Source organism: Tamandua tetradactyla, chromosome 6, assembly GCF_023851605.1.
Source record: "Tamandua tetradactyla isolate mTamTet1 chromosome 6, mTamTet1.pri, whole genome shotgun sequence".
Taxonomy (NCBI): domain Eukaryota; kingdom Metazoa; phylum Chordata; class Mammalia; order Pilosa; family Myrmecophagidae; genus Tamandua; species Tamandua tetradactyla.
The window spans coordinates 35,739,980-35,755,042 of NC_135332.1; the positions used below are offsets into that span (position 1 = coordinate 35,739,980).

The 15,063-nt window shown below is 38.9% G+C and overlaps 1 pseudogene; it reads left to right on the forward strand.

Moving 5' to 3' along the window:
- Positions 1-11,472: 11,472 nt before the first annotated feature.
- Positions 11,473-12,477, forward strand: LOC143685952 (ATP synthase peripheral stalk subunit b, mitochondrial pseudogene; annotated as a pseudogene).
- Positions 12,478-15,063: the final 2,586 nt, after the last annotated feature.

Sequence of the window (15,063 nt, forward strand, 5' to 3'; positions counted from 1 at the left end):
CCACTTTGGAAAACAACTTGGCAGTTTCTTACCATACTACACAACAATATCACTCCCAGGTATATACCCCCAAATATGAAAAATTATATTAACACAAAAATTTGTATGCAAATATTTAGAGCAGCTTTATCCATGACTAACAGAAACTGAAAACAACTGAGGGATTCTTCGACTGATGATTGGGTAAACAAATTGCAATACAGCCACCCAATGGAATAGTATTCAGTGATGAAAAAGAATGAATTATTGATTTGCACAACAACATGAATAAATCTTAAATGTAGCTTGTGAAGCAAAAGAAGACAGACCCAGTATTGTATCTACTGTATGATTATATTAACACGACATTCTTAACAGGCAAAACTATCAGGTTGGAGAATATGAATCTATGGTTACCAAGGACTGGAACAAGTGGAAAGGATTCACTACAAAGGGAAAGTACAAGAGGTAATGGAAATTTTCTGCATTATGACTCTGGTGGTGGATATAGCAATTCTATGCATACAGCTACACACCATGAAGAGTGAATTTTACTGCATGTAATTTTTTTTAAATCACCTTACATACTCCAGAACATATGAAAATAAAAGACAGACCATTGACCCTTGACTCCCAATAAGAGGTAATAGATAACATGCCAAAACTCCAAGTCCTTAGACCATTATGAGAAAGTTAACAGTTGTTAACTTTGCAAAATGGCATATATAGAATTCAGAGCCAACGTTTCCATATCTACTTTTCAGTTTTAACTGAAAAAGTGTGAGATCTAACCTACTGATAAGGGTCATCGTGCCAAGTGCACATAACCCCCTTAGATTCATTGTAATTCTGAATAAAACCTTTTGAGGCACTTAATGGAAAGGTGGTGAGTTCATTGACTTTGTTATTATTACCATAATTAAGGCCAAATATAGCTAGCTAAAAAGGTCTTGTCAAGATAATGACGATTTCTTAATTACCCGAGTCTTTGTAGTAAACCAACTTTATGTTAAACTCAATTTCCCCTTGTCACACTAAACACTTAATCAGAAAGAAACTTAAAGTAGAATCCCAGAATTTGAGAAATGGATGAAGCTACAGGGATCACAGAACCAGAAAAATGTTCCTCATTCTATAGACATGAAATTTTAATGTCTTCCCTTATAAAATGTAGGATATAGAATTTAAACTCTTACAACGATTACAGTCTCAGACCAGAATATGAAGCTTCAACATCTATATATGAAATAGGCAAAGAAGAAAGGACTCCAAAATCTTAAAGAAATCTCGGGCCATTGATCTTGTGACTTTGTTTTTCTAGGAATGAGTGGATCTTGTTAGAGGGCTTTATAATAATTTTTGGTTCTGTATAGTGACTTTCCCAAGCACACCTACCCCCAATGTGATAAGCATAACAAAGTGTATTATAAACATACTTACACACACATACACACGTGCACACTGAAATCTAGTGAAACTGGAATCTAACTGGACTGTGGAGGTAAAGGTGGATACATGCTGGCACACACAACCACACAAAAGGAGCAAGAAAAACTTTCTGCTTTATTCTCTAAAGTCTAATCTCTTTCTCCCTTAGGAGAGTCATTCTTCAGTCTGAGATTGGTCACCTAGGAGAACTGAGACAGCTATGAATATTCACTTCATAAAATTGTAAATTAGTTTTCCTAAAATAAATGGCCAAGAAACCCCAAGAATTTTGAAAAGGTCCCAGGTGTGGCTGCATCTTAAAGCTTAACCCTTATATTTCAGGAAATAAAAGGTGGGCTTTAAGATAAATGCTTTCCTTCCCAGTGAGGAGGGGAAGTAACACTTTGGCACCTACTGTGTGCAAAGCACTGTGCTAGCAATTTTTATTCAGCACTGCATTTATTTTCCATTATATCTCTCTTGTGTTAACACATTTTCCAGGTGATGAAATCAATCCTGGGCTGAAAGCACTTCAGTAGCAGAGTTAGGTGTTGAGCCCCCTAAATTCTTGCTTTCTGCATCTTAGGGGCCTATTATACCATGCTTCCTCCTGGCTCTGCCATGAAGGTCACATTTGCTATCTATCACCAGGTAAGGTGAAATAATCAACTTCCACCCCATATCAGACTCTGCCCTCAGAACAAGCTTCAGAATCAAGCTTTGACTAGAAACTATCCAGTGCTGCCTATTGTGATTGTTTTCCTCAAATTCTTGGGAGAAATGAGTTTGGCATTATCTAGTAACGTTGAAGATGGAAATCCACTGACAAGGATGAACACATGCAAATGTTCTTCAAGATCCATGTTCAGGAATGTTGGATAGCACCATTGGCTGTCATACCACAAACTGAAGACAACTGTGCCGGTTTGAAAGGATGTATGTTGTGTTAGTTAGATTCAGTTGTCAACTTGGCCAGGTGAGCATACCTAATCTTGTTGCTGTGGACATAAGCCAATGGTACGTGAACCTCATCTGTTGCTAATTACATCTGTAGTCAGCTAGGAGGCGTGTCTGCTGCAATGAGTGACGTTTGACTTAATTGGCTGGTGCTTAAATGAGAGAGCGCAAGGGAGCACAGCCTAAGCAGCTCAGCATTCCTCATCTCAGCACTTGCAGTTCAGCTCAGGCCTCTGGAGATGCAGAAAGAAGTCACCCCAAGGAAAGTTGTTGAAACCCAGGGGCCTGGAGAGAAGACCAGCAGAGACCATCCTGTGCCTTCCACGTAAGAAAGAACCTCAGTGAAAAGTTAGCTGCCTTTCCTCTGAAGAACTAACAAAATAAATCCCCTTTTATTAAAAGCCAATCCGTCTCTGGTGTTTTGCATTCTGGCATCTGGCAAACTAGAACATATGTAGCCTAGAAAAACCATGTTTTAATCCTAATCCCACTTTGTAAAGGCAGCCATTTCTTCTAATCCCTATTCAGTACTGTATGTTTGAAACTGTAATTAGATCATGTCTCTGGAGATGTGACTCAATCATGAGTGGTTGTTAAACTGGATTAGGTGGAGATGTGTCTCCACTCATTTGGGTGGGTCTTGATTAGTTTATTGGAACTGTATAAAAGAGTAAACATTTTGGAGAATGCAGGAGATTCTGAGAGAGCAGAATGACATAGCCATGAGAAACAGAGACACCAGTGTTCTAGTTTGCTAGCTGCCAGAATGCAACATACCAGAATCTAAATGGCTTTTAAAAGGGGGAATTTAATGAGTTGCCAGTTTACAGTTCTAAGGCTGAGAAAATGTCCCAATTAAAACAAGCCTATAGAAATGTCCAATCTAAGACATCCAGGGAAAGATACCTTGGTTCAAGAAGGCTGATGAAGTTCAGGGTTTCTCTCTCAAAGGAGAAGGCACATGGCAAACATGGTATCATCTGCTAACTTTCCCTCCTGGCTTCTGGTTTCATGAAGCTCCCGGGAGGCATTTTCCTTCTTCATCTCCAAAGGTCACTGGCTCGTGGACTCTCTGCTTCGTGGTGCTGCAGCATTCTCTGCGCTCTCTGAATCTCTCTCATTCTCCAAAATATTCCCTCTTTTATAGGATTCCAGAAACTAATCAAGACCCACCCAAATGGGTGGAAACATGTCGTCACCTAATCCAGTTTAACAACCACTCTTGATTAAATCATATCATCCAGGGAGATGATCTGATTACAGTTTCAAACATACAGTATTGAATAGGGATTATTCTACCTTTATGAAATGGGATTTTGATTAAAACATGGCTTTTCTAGGTTTCTTTCAAACCAGCACAACCAGCCAGAAACCTTTGGAGATGAAGAAGGAAAATGCCTCCCAGGTTGCTTCATGAAATAGGAAGCCAGGAGTGAAAGCTAGTTGATGATGCCGTGTTCACCAGGTGAAAGAGAAACACTGACCATGTTTGCTGTGGGCCTTTCCACTTGAAAGAGAAACCCTGAACATCATTAGTCTTCCTGAACCAAGGTATCTTTTCCTGGATGCTTTGATTGGACCTTTCTATAGACTAGCTTTAAATGGGACATTTTCTAGGCCTTAGAACTGTAGATAGCAACTTATTAAATTCCCCTTTTTGAAAGCCATTCTGTTTCTGGTATACTGATTCCAGCAACTAGCAAACTAGAATAACAAACAAATGCCCATCAGCAGTAAGATAGAAAAATAAATCATATTAATTCCTAAAATTCCAATAGAATACTGTGCAGAAATAACTAAACACACATAACATGGGTTAATCTTTCAAACATTATGCTGAGCAAAAGAAGGAAGACAAAAAAATTCTTACAGTATAATTTATGATTCATGTTGTGTAAAGTTCAAAAAAAAGGGAAAACCAAAGCACATAATTCAGGAATGCTTGTATATATATGATAAAGGGAGTAATTACCATTAAACTCAGTTATCATTGAATAGATGCTCTGAAGGGTGAGATGATAGTCCACTGGAGAAGGCCTTACAGTGCACCTTTCATGATGTCAACAGCCTGTTTCATAACTTGGGTTGTGATTTGGGGTTTATGTTTTATTTCAAAACCGTAAAATGTTCACAAAACAAAGCATTCCAAACAGAATACTCTCAGGGGGTCATTTCATTCTAGTCCGCAATAAACTCTGATTTCTAAATACCCCACCATATTTCCCACCTCAGTTATTCAGGGCTGAGACAGTTGAAGTTACAGATGAGAATAATGAGATTGGAAATGAAAACAATCAAGTGAAGCAGTTTCTGAACTTATTCTAACAAGAAAATAAAGATGAATGTACGAATATATATAAATGAGGCAACAGAATTCACATTTATTGAGTGCTCTCTGTGCCATGACACAAACAACTCATATAGACAAAAACTCAGATGCAATTACAAGCGACATACCAACCTTCAATTCATACAAAAGAAGCTTCACATTGAGGTGGTTGCATATAAAAGGGTGCTTATCCACAAAGACCTCCAAGAAGTAAGTTTTCATCTATATTTTGAAGAGACAAGGGACATAGCTGAATAAAGAAAAGGAAACGTTTACCACAAGGTCGGCTGTGATGCATTATCTAGCAGGGGTTAGCAAGTGTCAGTCAAAGAAGATTGGGTATAGAAGATTGGTATGGCAGGAGTAGAGAAGCTATAATATAAAAGATTATCAAGCAATATTTGTAATATACGTAGCATAAAAGATTAACAACTAAAAAATTACCAAATAAAGGACCCTAAAATATCAATAAGAAAATGACAAGACATCCCACGCAAAAAAGACTTGAATAGCTATATCGCAGACTAGGCTATCAAAATGACCCATCAACTTATGAAATATGCTCCCCTTATTAATTTGTGAAAAATGCAACATAAATCCACAATGAATTATCACCACACACCCACCAAATTGACTAAAATGAAAAAGATCAGTGTCATGTGCTGGTAAGGATGTGGAGAAACTGGAACCTTCTTACATTGCTAGGAGGTATATAAATTGGAATGACGTTGGAAAATGTTTGGTAGTATCTACCAAAGCTAAACATACATGTACCTTGGGACCCTGCAATTTCATTCCCAGCAGAAATTAGTGCTTTTGGCTGTCAAAAATTTTTTCAAGAATTTTTATCCATAATGCCCAAAAATGACTCAAATGCCCATTAACAATAGAATGAGTGAATAAATAATGATATATTCATACAATGAAAGAGATCAATGAAAAAGATCAACCTACTGATATATTCAAGAGTTTTATAAAAGAAGTCAGAACCTAAAGAGTACATATAATATGATTCCATTTATTTGACTTATTAAAAAACAGGCAAAACCAAATCTATGGTGATAAAAGTCACAAAAGCTATTAGCCTTGCTGGAAATATCACTCAGTGTGGGCCATGGTGGATCCTTCTAGGATCCTGAAAATGTTGTATATGTTGATCTGGTGATAGTTATATGGGTTCGCATACATGTAAAAATTCATTAAGGTATACATTTAATATTTAGACATTGTAGTTACTCCTCAAGAGAAGTAACTAAATAAAAACTGTAGGGATCAAAATTAAAAGCATCAAGCAAGGCTATTGAGGAGGTGTTGGTCTGGCAAAAAAGAGGATAAATTAATTATTACCTTTTCCATGAAGCATTAATGCTCCCACCCAATGTTTATGTTGGTAATAAGATCATTAGAACTTTATAGAAGACAATTAAAATGAAAGATCATCTGTACCACTTATAGTCCAACTCTGAAACATGAACTGCTTTCATTTACCCACGTTCCTTTGTATAGCCTTTTTCACAGATGAACACTAATTATTACGTAAGGAGTCGTTCTAGACACAAAGCCCATGTAGAAAGAAGTCAAGATTTGATTTGAAATCAGAGAATGTAATTCGAAGCTGTTCTGTGCTGTTTATTAGCTATGTGGACTTAGTAAAATTATCTAATGTTTTTAATCTTAGTTTGTTCACTTATAAAAAGGAGGAAAATATTATCTACCTCACAGACTTGTTATGAGAATTGTATTAGTCAACGCATATATATATATAAGCACTGCTCAAATATTGGGTAATTTACATTAATAGAAGTGATTGTGGCATGGATACTTTTCTTCACTCTGCTATTCTCATTTACTCTGTAATTAGCATTTTTATAGTGACTGTAATCTTCATAGTATCTTGCTTAATTTCCAGTCTCCCTTCATTTCCCCCATGGAAACTCTGTTTTATTTGAGATTGGCATTGTGCCTACCCTTAGTGTTAAATCATGATTGATCCAAATCAATCATAATAAATCTATTCTCTACTTTCCCAGACTTCTTTGCAGCAGGGGGTGGGATTATGTGACTTAGCTCTGGGAATGAAACCTAAGGGGAAGTCTGCCATGGGTATAGCGAGTGCTTCTGGGATTTTCCTGCTAAAAGCAATAGACTCTGCTGGGCCTTACCTTCTCCTGCTTTTTGCTAAGTTGAACCCAGATTGCTCTCTGGAGCTTTGGAAGCCATTTTGTGCATGCAAGAGAAAGGCCTAATAGTTTCAGAGGCATCAGCCCTAAGATCACCAAGCCCTGAAAACAACTCATGCAGCCACCTACCTCTGGATTTGTTGCTACACAAGACAATAAACTGAAATATTTAGAAGCCATCGATAATCAGTGTTTCTGTTACTGGAGCTGGAAACATTAAAAACTAATACAGTAGTTTTAGTGCCTTTGGAAAAATTCATCAAGCAGATAAAATCAAATTAGTCATTTACTTTTTGTCAGAAATTTTGATTGCTTAGTTGAGCAAGCATTTACAGATCATCTATTTTGTACTGGTGCTGTGTTATTGAATGAATTAGACACTGACCAAGATGACCTTAACTTCCCTTTAGCTTTGATAAACTTTAGACAGCCCCCATCAAAGCATAGGCCAGAAATTTGAGCTGCTTAAAAAATGCTACAGGATGCTCCATGGAAGTATTTAAGCAGAGGCTCAAGTCTCTTGGGAAGTCCATAGGATGGAGGGATGCCTCCTTGGATAGCTGAAAAGTTATGCCAAATGGCTTCTAAGGCTCTGTTGAACCCTAAGGTATTAAAATTTGAAAAATTTAATGTGCTCTAGCTAAACTATATTATGTGTTGCAGTTACTCTTTGGGAGTAAAATAGTGCTGTCTCAATGATACTAGAGTTAACGTGCTTTTAAGCTACTCTGGCTAAGTATATTTTCTTAAAAAAGGGTAATGATGAAGAAAATGAAGAGAAAAAGGAGAAAATAATTGAAAAGGAAGAGAAAGAGGAAAGAAGAAAAGTGAAGAAAAAAGGCAGAGAAAGGAAGGATATCAGATCTTTCTTTAGTTGCTGAGCAAATGATGACTGCACCTTGCTCATTTTTGCTAAACAAATAGGTTCATCTCATATCCTGATAAACAGAAAGATCTGTTATTTTAGTCTGACACATTTGCCTGTACAATGATAAATGATGTGTATGAGTGTGACCCACAGGCAGTGGAAGACTCTGAAGAGCTTACGGAAAACGTCAAAGAAAGATTAAATAATGTTGAATGATTTTGGAGTTAAATTAATAGTATTGGAAGTAAGTAACCAATCAGGAGTTCTCATATTCTCATCATGGCTGGTGATTATGCAGTTTGTACTTCTAAAATATCTGAATCACCTGAAACAGTAATGAGTTCTGTCTGAAAGGAAACCAGTTAGACTGTCTTCTTAGATGAATCTGTTATATAAATCTTTCACACATAAAGATTAAAATATAAAAAATGAATTAATAAATAAATCCAGAAAAGATATTCGTAATTCTCATTATAAAAGGATCCTCCAATTTACCAAACGATTTTCTAGTTTTCCTTAACTTCTCCTAATATACTTAAAAATTGTACTGAATTTATTGAAATTCAATTTGAATGCAGATTCTCAGAAATATTGAAATGGATAAAGTGAAGGAAATAACTGTCCCAAATAGTATCCCAAAGGGCAAACAACCAAACAGTGGAATCTCTTGGTTCCTCCTTTCAGCCCAATGTGAATTTCGATATTGTGCCATAGTTATGTAAGATGTTACCATTGGGGGAAACTGGGTACAGTACACAGGACCTCTCTGTATTTTTGTAACTTCTTGAAAATCTATATATTATTTCAAAATAAAATAAAATAATATAATCCCTTGAGCTTAATGGGGTATGTTGTTGGATCACCAGTGCCTGTGACCTTACAAAGCAGGCCTTGAGCCCATCTCCCTATGACCCCACCCACCCATCCATCCCCTTAATCCCGGGAGAAAGGGTATGGACTGGGTTGCTACCAAATGTATCTGACATCTAAGTTGCTTTTCCTTAAATAATAATAATAATAATTAATGAATTTAAAAAATTCACAGAATAAAGTTCAAATCCCTTATTTGATTTGGAATACAGACTCATTGTGATCTGAATCCTGCTTACTTTCTCTGCCTCATTAAATGATCTTTCCTTTTTCTGTTCTTTCCAGAGGGGACTCAGCTCTGAATCCTTAGCAGCCTAGCAGCACTGGAAACAGCTGGGGGAATCAGTGTCTCAGGAGTCCCCTCATCTCCCTCCACAGACTCTCAATTTCTTGAGAGATCCCAGCTCTGCTCCCAGGGGGCCTTGCAGGTAAGAAGCAGCATATGGTAAGTGAAAAGTTCAACACAGCAACAGAGCCCCTGAAGACTCCTTACAATCTCTGTCCCCAGCCAGGGTTCGCAAGTCTTTGCCTTTTCCAAGTACTAAATCCACCCACCACTTTTATTTTACAGCTATCCCTCTGAGTCTAAGGACCAAAGCCTAGCTTAGATTATCCCAGAAGGAAAGCATGTTGCTTTTCTCTCCTACCACTTCAAGTGTTTACTGCCCACCGAGGCTTTAGAATCTGTGCTAGATCATGGCAATGATGAAGGGTAGCCCTATGACTAGGATATTAAAAGAATAAATCAGCTAGACTTTGCCTATACAGGCTACTTCTGAAAGGTTGAAAACAAGCAGCTTAATTTGCAACTCACAGCCCCAGGTTTTCATGGGCTTCTATTTTAAAGGAGAAAATACTATAGAGTATAGCTGTAGCTTAACCCATACGTGTGAGTGAGAAGGAAAGGGTAAGGAATGAAAGCCCAGAGGTGTTTTCAGAATGCACAACTGCAGAGCTGTTCCAGTCATGTTGGTTTGTTTATCCTGAGGATTTTTTTCCCACTTTTGGTTCTTGTTTTCACTCCTTCCTTTCCATCCTGGCAAGTAATGCCATTGACAAGTACTAACTCTCCAAGCACAGGAGGTGCAGTTCAAACAAAGTTAAGAGATTACTGAAGAGATGCACCACCATAAAGGAGTGGAAATTTATTTGTATGGTCGATTCTTGTCCCACAGAGTACACATTTTTATCTAGCCCCCAAGCTGATTTTTAACTGAGGGACATTTTGATTAACCTTATCTCTAAAATCTCATCTCATCATAACTGCATCAAGCTAGCTGGATAACCAAGCAATGCATATGGATAAGATAAAGAATTGCCAACCCTTTTAAATAATTCAACGCATATTAATCTTAGTGAACTTTTTGAGATTGTGCTAATGTCAGCTTTAAGTTGGTTATCTGGAATCATAGAATATTCAGGACACGTTTCTCACCTCGGGTAAAGAGCTACAGTAGGGCAGGCTCTGAAAAGTTCAAATCTGGGAAGTTTAATTGAAATGCAAGTGGAAGCATTTGGAACTGACCACATGAGCATTCTGTGCATGAAGGATTCTTTTCTGAAGAACAATTTTCTGTCTTCCATTTCTTTCTCAACCACTTTTTCTATCAGATAAGTAATAACCCCTGAGCATTAACCATAATGCCTGATGGGAAGGAAGAAGATATGGCTGCCGTAGGAGAGGGTTCAACCCAGTGGATAAAACAGTTGCTTCTGGGAACTTCTCAAAATCTAATACTTCAGTACTTCAAAGAACTTTATCAAAAGGATGAAAACACAACTGACTCAATGGGAGAAAATATTTGGAAACCGCATCTCTGATAGGGGTTTGATATCCAGTACATATAAAGAAATCCTACAATTCAACAACAAAAAGACAATCAACCAATTTTAAATTGGGCAAAAGATAAAAAATAGAATTTCCCCAAAGAGGAGATATAGATGGCTAAGAGGCACATGAAAAGATGCTCTTCACTAGCCATTAGGGAAATGCAAATCAAAACCACAGTGAGATCTCATCTCACACCTACTAGAATGGCTGCTATTAAACAAACAGGCCAAATGTTGGAGAGGATGTGGAGAAATTGGAACACTTACTCACTGCTGGTAGGAATATAAGATGGGACAGCCGCTGTGGAGAATGATTTGGTGGTTCCTCAGGAAGCTAAGTATAAAGTTGCCTTATGACCCAGGAATCTCACTACTCAGGATATACCAGAAGATCTGAAAGCAGAAAGAATAGGCATTTGCACACCGACACTCATAACAGCATTATTCATGATTGCCGAAAGATGGAAACAACCCAAGTGTCCATCAACAGATGAATGATAAACAAAATGTGGTATATATAATGTGATGGAATATTATTCAGCAGTAAGAAGGAATAAATTCCTGGAGCATGTGACCACATGGATGAATCTTGAGGACATTGAGGGAACTAATCAGGCACAAAAAGACAAATATTGTATGATCACACTGATATGAACTAATTATAATATGTAAACTCATAGGCATAAAATATAAGTTGCTAGGATATAGAATCAGGCTAAAGATTGGGGAATGGTTGCTTAATATGTGCAGAATGTTTAATGAGGGTGAATTTAAACATTTGGAAATAGAGGTGATGGTAGCATGTTCTTGTGAGAATAATTATCAGTGCTGCATGGTGTGAGAGTGTGGTGGAAAACACAAGTTTATAGGCACCAGAAGTTGGAGGTTAAAGCATGGGAATGTGTAACATTGGGAATCTTTTAGTGGACAGTGTCCATGATTAACTGTTCAAATATTTACACAGTTACACATGAACTGGAGCAGATGTATGACACTAGTATAAAGAGTTAATAATAGAGGGGTAGATCTTGCTGTTGCCCTGACAGCCTTTCCCTTGGGGTCACGGGGATACTAAGACCCCTACCTGGACCATCGCTGACCATGCTGTCCCGAGTGGTACTTTCTGCCTCGGCCGCAGCAGCTTCGCTGAAGAATGCAGCCCTCCTAGGTCCAGGGGTATTACAGGCAACAAGAATCTTTCATACTGGCCAGCCGAGTTTTGCCCCTCTACCACCTCTTCCTGAATATGGAGGAAAAGTTCGCCTTGGGCTGATCCCTGAGGAATTCTTCCAATTCCTTTATCCTAAAACTGGTGTTACAGGACCCTACGTGCTCGGAACTGGGCTTATCCTATATTTTCTATCCAAAGAAATATATGTGGTTACTGCAGAGACTGTCTCTACCTTATCAACAGTCGGGTTACTCATCTATGGAATTAAAAAATATGGTGCCTCTATTGGACAATTTGCTGATAAACTCAATGAGCAAAAAATTGCCCAACTAGAAGAGGTGAAGCAGGCTTCCATCAAAAACATCCAAGATGCAAATGACTTCGAGAAAGCACAGCAGGCACTGGTGCAGAAGCGCCATTACCTTTTTGACGTCCAGAGGAATAACATCGCTATGGCCTTGGAGGTTACTTACCGGGAACGGCTGCATAGAGTATACAAGGAGATAAAGAATCGCCTGGACTACCAGATCTCTGTGCAGAATATGATACGTCGAAAGGAGCAAGAACACATGATAAACTGGGTGGAGAAGCACGTGGTACAGAGCATTTCTGTGCAGCGGGAAAAGGAGACAATTGCCAAATGCATGGCAGATCTAAAGCTTCTTGCAAAGAAGGCTCAGTCACAACCAGTTCTGTAAATGGATCTATCTCATTTGCCACAGCTAGAAACAGTTGACTGCCTAAATGGAAAATAGTTATGTGACAAAATCTTTGCTGTCTACTGACATTACAGTTTACCCTAACTAAAAATGAAAAGTTTCAATTTGACATGGTAAGAGAATAAAACAGTCTGTTTGGCCAGTAAGATGTTTCTTATTCTTCTTATTCTGCCCTTTCAGTTGTTCCATGAGCACTTTTGAGTAAGTAGTTTGCTTTTAATGAAATTTGGTACCTGACTAGAGCTTATCAAATTATAATTTAAATTTGTAATTAGGTGTATCATCTTAAAATAAAATGACAACTGAAACAAGAAAAAAATAATAATAATAATAATAGAGGGGTAAATCGAAAAAAAATGTACCTATTACAAACTATGGACTATAGTTAACAGTAATATTTCACTACTCTTTTATCAGCAGTGACAAATGTACCATACAGTGCTATGGGCCAATAGTATGGGCAATTGGGAGTATGGGAGGATTAGGGTTTCTTTTTATTTTTATGTCTTTTCTGGAGTAATGAAAATGTCCATAATTTGCTCTTGGGGCAGTATGCACAACTATGTGATAATGCTGTGAACCAGTGATTATATGCTTTGGATGGTTTCTATGCTGTGTGACTATATCTCAATAAAATTGCATTAAAAAAATAGTCACTTGCCTTCAGCCACTCAGCCTTATTTTAGCCAGTCCTAGACAGACTTCACAAAGAGACATCAAAGCTATGGAGATACCTGGAGGTTAACTGGCCAATTTTATGATCCAGGCAAAGAATATATTAATATAGTTTCTCAATTTACATAGATAGCAGATATTGCAATATTGCAGAATCTGCTTGAAAACACATATGCATAAAGCTCTTAGTGATTTTCTGCTTCAATATAGTTATAAAAATTTCCTAAATGCCCTAACTTTATAATCCTTTGACATTTACCCCCATGTTTGTAGAACTCAACCTCTACTTAGCAGTTGGAAACATAAATACATACATTTGAGTATCTGATTAACCACTTTAAATTGAAGAATATTTCTGAATAAATGATTTTCAGATCTTGCACTGCTGTTTAATTGAAATGATGACTCAGTATATGTCTTTGGGGAATGAATTCAAAGTACATTAAACCATGTTTGTTTTTTAAAGGGAAACTCTACTCATTCTCTTCATGAAGAATTTGTAGGTTATAAAGTTCAACCTATATACCATTGAATAGTTGTAATTTACCTGCTGGAGAAGTAAGGAGACATATGACAGCTTCCTTCACATACCGTCCTTCAGTGGTAGGGTTGGCCCATCTAGACAAAGGCTTGATGCCAAGAGATTCCCAAAGCCTTAATTGTGGTATAGCAGCCTACCCAAGGCAGTTCAGAAATAAGTGGAAGCATGCATACAAGCCAAACTCTATTAAAAATGGCAGAAAGTGAGATGCCAAAGATGCCCATTTTTTTTAAATGTGGAACTCCAAGGTGCTGAAAATGGGAAGACATTTGAGGGAAGGAACCAAAAGTTTGAAGTTACAAGAGGGTTAGATCAGGAAACATTATGTCAGGAACAAGCAAGGCAGACCCACAGAGTTAATGGTAAAGAGCATTCAGGTGGCCTGATTCTGCAGTTGGGAAGATGAGGACATAACTAGCTGTCTGAAAGGATCACAGGCGGGCTGTACGAGCCCTTGATCATACAGATGGAAAGAGTTCACCGGCTGTGAACAATTCTTCCAAGAAAAATTAGATCACATAGGAATTGGTTCTTGGCACAGTGAATTTGGAACTTAACCAGTATGTTGTAGAAATTAAAAGACAAGGTCTAAACTCTACTTGTAAATTTATAAAAAGGATAAAATGCAAATTACTTTTCTTAATTTTCCTATCAAAATGTTAACTCTTCCACTTATGGGTCTCTGTCTAAAGTATGTGACTCTCTTTCAATCAATAACACAGAATATTTGCACTTAAGGAAAGAAACACTGATCTTCACTTCATATTAAATTCCATCCCCCTAATGTCCAAACTCTCACTGAGACAACTGATATTCTAGCGAGATACAATAAGGGATTTGTTAGACATTCACTTCCCTCAATCATCTAAGCTTTATCCTGAATCAAGTTAAATAGCCAGCAAAACTACATGCAAGAACATAAGAACTCCCCTCTCTTTCTCCGCCGGCCCGCCGCGCGGCGCCCACGCCCCACAGCAGCCGAGCCACCCGCCATCCTTCTCCCCTCTCTTTCTCCGCCGGCCCGCCACGCGGCGCCCACGCCCCGCAGCAGCCGAGCCACCCGCCATCCTTCTCCCCTCTCTTTCTCCGCCGGCCCGCCGCGCGGCGCCCACGCCCCGCAGCAGCCGAGCCACCCGCCATCCTTCTCCCCTCTCTTTCTCCGCCGGCCCGCCGCGCGGCGCCCACGCCCCGCAGCAGCCGAGCCGCCCGCCATCCTTCTCCCCCCTCCTCCCCCTCCTGCTCCGGCTGCTCTCCAACCACCACGGTGCCCTCTTCCCCCGCCTTCACCGTGCTCCTCCGCCACCAGCCTCGACAGCCTTGCCGCCCTCACCTTTCCTCCTCCAGAACAGCTACTGGGGGAGTGGAGATAATACAGAGCAGCTCCCGGAGCCACAAGGGAGATCAAAGGGACAGCGTACCCCATCCTGGAACGGCTGACTATCTGGGAGAACCAGCTCCGGTGAGATCACCAAGGGGCATGGGCTTTCCTGGGTGGGACAGCAAGCGACCGGAGTCC